The following is a 6,431-nucleotide window of genomic DNA, read 5'->3' on the forward strand; positions in this document are numbered from 1 at the left end:
TCATTTAAAATAATATAAAAATATTATTAAAAATTCATTAAATCCCAGCAGCACTTGAACGCAACACGACACACTCTTCTGATCGGTCCTACGTCGTTAACACAGGAGTCTGTCACAGATTCAGATTCTTGTTACGCAGCCACATTAAACTCAACATTATCAATAAAACTGACCGGACTGATCCAATACTGGGAATATCTATTGATGCCGATCAATAATATAATTTAAATAAGAGTCTTATTTCTGGTTTTTATTCAGATACACACACTGTAAAAGATTTTGTTTCAGCAATTACACTGTTCCCAGTCAGAGTTATTTGTGTTGCTGTTCTTGCCATCGCAGTTATTATCTCCAAACTATAAGATACCGATTAAAGGAGAAGTTATGAATAAAGAAAGATGCATTTGGGGCAGACAAACTAATTTTACAGCTGTTATTGTCTATTTTTATTTATTGCTGTGATTGTTTATTTGATTTCACTCTCTCACTCTCTGTTGTTCTTATCTTGTCTCCAAAAGTGAACACAGACCTGACATTTCTAAAACCAGTGGAGGAAACGTTTCACTTCCGGTGATAATAATTTTTTTTTAAAAACTGCAGAAGGGACCCGAGGTGTCGCAGGTTTGATTCCCACCTTGGCGAGCGTCCCCTCCACGCAGTAGCCGGCGATGATGACGCCGTTCCTCTTGTCCGTGCACCAGCTCTCAAACAGCTCCCGGGACAAACCGCTCTGCATCATGCCGGGCGACGCCATCACCACGCTGGGCCCGATGTCGTCGAAGTGGTCCATGCTCTGACACACACACACACACACACACACACACACACACACACACACACACACACACACACACACACACACACACACACACACCACACCACACACACACACACACACACCCGTCAGAAAACAAACGACAAAGACAATGGAAACAGGCAATAGCATACATAGGGTTGCAAAATATCGGGTATCGGGTAATATCGGAAACTTTCTATGGGAATAAACGGGAATAAATCCGAAATTTACAAAATTGAAGGTTGGCCCTTAAAGGGATAGTTCACCCTAGAATGATATTTCGCTCATTATCTACTCACCCTCATGTTGATAAGGGCTGGAAGAATTTTCAGAGTCCACCATCCCTTCTCTGAGTTACAGGGGGTCTCGGCGAAGCAGTGCATTTCAATGCAATCGGTTGCAAAGGGACACCAGAGCTCTTCGTAAAAAAACACACACAAAAAAACATCCAAATACCTCCATGCTGCTCGTATGTAATGTCCGTCTTGTGCTGAAGCCCCAAATTGCGTAATTGTCCCGAAAAAAATTAAATAAGTCCACATTCCAAGCATGTCTGTAGCATTAGCTCCTAGTGTCTGTTCTTCCGCTGCCAGCGCGCATGCGCAAGGTTCTGGCTCGTACAAATACGGCTCAGCAAAGAAATGCAGCTCGTCCTCGACATCAAAATCTTCAGCCATGGCTAAAATATGTTTTAAGAGGCCAAAATTGCACGAAAAAGTGTTGTCCCGGTGCAAGGCAGGCTATTACGGACTGCTTCTAGTCCTTCACCGGGGTAAACAAGGAAGCGAGTCGGTCTCAGTGCGAACCTTGCGCATGCGCGCTGGCAGCGGAACCGGACAACAGACACTAGGAGCTAATGCTACAAACATGCTTGGAATGTGGACTTATTTAATTTTTTTCGGGACAATTACGCAATTTGGGGCTTCAGCACAAGACGGACATTACATACGAGCATCATGGAGGTATTTGGATGTTTTTTTGTGTGTGTTTTTTTTTACGAAGAGCTCTGGTGTCCCTTTACAACCGTTATATGGACATGCACTGCTACGCCAAGACCCCCTGTAACTCAGAGAAGGGACGGTGGAACTCTGAAACTTCTTCCAGCCCTTAGTCAACATGAGGGTGAGTAGATAATGAGCGAAATATCATTCTAGGGTGAACTATCCCTTTAATAAGCAATTAGTAATATTTTACTCAACATTCATGTTTTTGTAGTTCAGTAAAATAGCTGATTGTTCATACAAGAATTAAAACTTGATAAAGTTCTACTCACAAAATAAATCTGTGGAAATGTCATGTTTTTTAATTGTATTGTTATTTTGCATGGATGTCTGCTTATGACGAAACAAAATATTTACATTTATGTTTGGAATATGATACAGTTTGTTTAAATTACCCCAAATTTACAGTTTAATCCACCATAAATTCCCATAATTTCCCATAATTCCCATGGATATTTTCCAATTTGGAATAAAAAACTGGAAATTTTCCGCCCCTTTGCACCCTAAGCATACACAATGTATACACTGACAATACACTGACCAAAACAGACAAAACGGAAAACAAAGGACAGAACAAACCTGACGACACAAATAAAACAGGACAGAAAAGTAAAAACAAAAACAAAAACAAAAACAAAAACAAAACAAACCTTCAGGTTGGTGATGTGCTTGAAGGACGAAGGGGTTGTTGATGTTGATGGCCTTGCGGATCTTGTCGTTCATGGCGTTGATGTAGGTCTGGTACACGGCCATGCACTTCTGGCAGAGACGAAGCGTAGAAGATCGGGATGTCGTGGAGCTCCGGGTGGTTCTGCCAGTACTCGTCTGGTCCACACACACACACACAAATAAAGTTAACGAACCTACTGCTATGAGTATAGGGATTTATTTATTTATTTATTTATTTGGTTCATTTTGGGCATGTCACACATGACCGAAAGGGAAAGCGGGAGAAGCAAAAGCTTATCTAGTCCCGCCCCCAATACTCACATATTCATTTTTTCTGCATGTTACATTATGGCAATGGACCAATTTGCCAAAATGTTGAACTATCCCTTTAAGGTAAAAATCTTGCATAGTTCCTCTTTAAAGGTATAGTATGTAGGAATTCCCCCATCTAGCGGTTGCGGTTGCATATCTGAACGTATTCTTTATGTTGCATTCACGTGAAATCGGGCAGACGTCAGACAGACAACAGACGCTGCATGTAACAGGATAAACAAGCTTATGTAAACAAGTGGTCTGCCAGCACGAGGCAAAAAAATACAGGGTAGCAATATGTTGTCATGGTGATGTCGTATTGTTACCCGACCCACGTTTTACCGTCTTTCTCACGTGGAGTAAAATGACATCCGGTTGGTTTGCCGACGGCCGTCTGCCTGACTGCACCTGAATGCAACACCAGTGCCTCCGTCCTTCCTCACACTACACAGTGGCAGGGCCGTTGTATAGGGGAGAAAGGTGATGATAATTCTAGGGGCCCAGTGGGGCCCATAAAAAACCCCAGTAGTCTAATCTTTGTATGACTGATTTATTCTGTGTAAGACCCTGACTAATACTCATAGTACACTGTGAAAACTCAACATCTTTCCAAGAATATTTGTCTTATTTCTTGTCCAAATGTCTCATTTCTAGTCAAAGCTAATCTCTTTCCACTTAAAATAAGACTCATAACCTAAAAATTAACTTGTTTTTAGATTTTAGATTTTCACTTGTTTCAAACTAATTTTCACTTGAAATAAGTAGAAAAATCTGCCAGTGAAAGCAAGTTTTTTGTGCTTGTAATAAGGAAGAAAAACTTGTTCCACTATCAGATTTTTTCTACTTATTCCAAGTGAAAATATGCTTGAAAGAAGTAAAAAGTGTCTAAAAACAAGCTACTTTTAATATTCTGAGTCTTATTTTAGGTATAATGATATTTGTTTTGACTAGAAATTACATTTTGACTAGAAATAAGACAAATATTCTTGGTAAGATACTTGGGTTTTTGCAGTGTAATGTTGCATTAGCATCAAACAAGGTAGGCTACTAGGCTAAATAAAAAATGATAATACATACGTAGTCTAAGAAAAAAAACTGGATAAAAGTTAGGGGGAGGGGCCCACTTTAGTATTGTTTAAGGGGGCCCAGAATTACTAGCAAACGGCCCTGCACAGTGGTGACAGTTTTAACAGGCCGAGCCGACTGCTCCGCTGAGTTTCCGTGGTTACCTACGGTCACGATTGCAACATGGCCGCCTCGGTTCGGTGCGTCGCCCACTAATGTATTTGTAACGACTTGTAACAACTCATTCTAAGGTGACGAGAAAGCGTTCATTTGTATGCGGGTGTGATTCGACTTCAGTGAAATACGTATTTATGAAAGTAATATTTGATTTTTGCTAATAAAAAGCCAAATAAGTTACACACTGGGGCTTTAACGAGTGTGTATGGTGAATTAAAATGTTTCTGTGTGATCCATAGACAGAAACACGTCCCTTAGTTTAATCTTGTAAATAAAACTTGAAGCCTGAATTTATTTTTCCCTCAGCTGAAGGGAAAGCGCCACTCTTAGGTCGCCGTGCGTCGTCATGGCGTCGTTGTTGCCGTGGTCTCACCGAGGATGAGCAGCAGCTCCTGCGCTCGGCCCGAGCGAACACGGGGATCAGACATCTACCTTCTCTGTTGACGATGTCGTGGACCGTGTTGCAGAACCGAGCCTCTCGCTCCTCCCGCTTCTCGTGGATGTGAGTCCCGTAGGTCGACTCCTGACACACACACACACACACAACAAACACACACACACACACACACACACACACAGGTTCAATGTTAAGTGTCTGTGCTCTGTGTTTAAATAAAGATTGAACAGGTTGAACGGCTCCACTCACGGTGATGAGGATGTCTGGTTTGACGCTGGGGATCTCCGCCGCCATCAAGTGTCTGTTCCTCCTGACGGAGAAGTCTCCTGTGTACAACAACTACACACACACACACACACACAGGGATGCAAACGGGTCAGGACCAAAAAAGAGAGGTATTGTCTGGCGGGGGGGGGGGCTCACCATTAACAATATCACAGAAAAGTCAATTTCCAGTAGTTCAACCCCAACCAAGTATTGAGTGCATATAGATGGACAGTTTTCAAAAGGCCAACATTTCTATATTAAAAATGCTTTAAAAAAATAAAAACCATTGCAATATTTCAATTTTGGAGATACTGATTTTTAGGTCTTCACTGAATGTTAGTCATAATTATTACTTTTAAAATAAACTGAAGAAATAAAGACATGGGATTTAACATCCAATTCGGTGTGTAATGGACATATAGGCCTATATAATGTGTTAGTTTCACTTTAATTGAACACATTCTACATGGCGGGAGGCGACGTCTTTCCACTTAGGCTTCCTTCACCTCTGAAACGGTGGCAGAGCTCCGTGGAAACACCTGCCTGGACACAGCAACGTAGGGAAACGTGCACGTCCGTGGAGCTGTGCGCCTGGGACGTGCACGGGGGGAAAAAACGGCTGTCACCGCTTTGGGTAACGTGCGTGCATGTCGCGCGTCTACATTGGAGGTCGGCTGTTATCAGTGTAATCAGAGACCATGAATGAGTTCGCCTCACGTGATTGTCACTGTCAGCCTGTTAGAAAAACATTTTACTGACCCCAGCTGAGACGCTGAGACCCCCCCCCCTCAAAACAAAACTTTCGGATCTGAACGATTCACACAAGTCACCTAATTGACCCTTCGCGTAAGCCCCGCCCTTGGTTACTGTTGCTACGCCGGGCAAGCTTTTCACTCCCAGCCATGCTCCTGGCAGTATTTGGTATCGATTTCAAAGGAAATATCAGCAAATTTCTGGATAAACTGTTCTGAGATAATAGAGAGAAGAAATCACAAAGAGCATTCATAGTTTTCAGTGACGTGACTCGCGCAGGAGGATAAAACATCTGTTCAACGACACGATTGGACATGTACAGAGCAGCTGTAAGGACCGGTAATTGTTCCGTCTATCAACCCACCAAGACTTAGGTCATCTCACTGGTCATGAATCGTTGTCAAACTCTAAGTTTTTGGGCGATTGTGAACAACCTACAGTTTTCGCTGCTGTTTTGTTTTCTCCCACCGCTGTATCAGTCAGTGAAAGCAGCTGCCTGGAGGATCCTCGCCTAAAAGCCCAGGTAAAAGCCCTAAAAGTTCAGCTGTCATTTCGGAGGTGAACATATGGTTTTTCCCCATATCTACACTTGCTCAAGTCGAAAAAAAAAGTCCGCTCATATCTGAACATCTCTATGTTGCTGCTGCCGCCGACGCCGCCGCCGTAGTAGCAGCAGCAGCAACAACATCCTTCTCTACAAACAAATGTTTTTCGTCTAGTCTCAAAATGTGTCCACAAAAGCAAACGTATATGACTCACTGCTGAAAAGCTTGCCTGGCCTATAGTTACGGATTGCCATACGTTAGGATTGGACAATAGCCGTTTGTGGGAGAAGTTGGCGGATAAGGGTCAATTGGTCATGAAAAAAGCGAGGTTTCGCTTTTCGGCGCGCTGTTTGCATCCCTGTGTGATGTTCAGGGACAGTCAGGACAGTCTGAGGACTGACAGCTCTGAGGTTGAAGTTTATATTCAACCCAGTCGCCAGGATGAAATG

At 42.7% G+C, this 6,431-nt stretch overlaps 1 pseudogene across 1 annotated transcript in view; it reads right to left on the reverse strand.

Moving 5' to 3' along the window:
* LOC146960352 (cleavage and polyadenylation specificity factor subunit 3-like) overlaps positions 1-4,756 on the reverse strand; it is a 12,902-nt pseudogene extending 8,146 nt beyond the window's left edge. Inside the window, exons 1-4 of the transcript XR_015035474.1 lie at positions 4,667-4,756; positions 4,394-4,543; positions 2,448-2,622; positions 635-793 (exon numbers count right to left, since the gene is read on the reverse strand). The product of XR_015035474.1 is annotated as a cleavage and polyadenylation specificity factor subunit 3-like (transcript). The remainder of the gene's footprint in view (positions 1-634; positions 794-2,447; positions 2,623-4,393; positions 4,544-4,666) is intronic.
* Between the last annotated feature and the right edge of the window lie 1,675 nt (positions 4,757-6,431).

This window comes from Trachurus japonicus, unplaced genomic scaffold, assembly GCF_045865225.1.
Source record: "Trachurus japonicus isolate A0001 unplaced genomic scaffold, Traja_1.0 AP030484.1".
Classification (NCBI taxonomy): domain Eukaryota; kingdom Metazoa; phylum Chordata; class Actinopteri; order Carangiformes; family Carangidae; genus Trachurus; species Trachurus japonicus.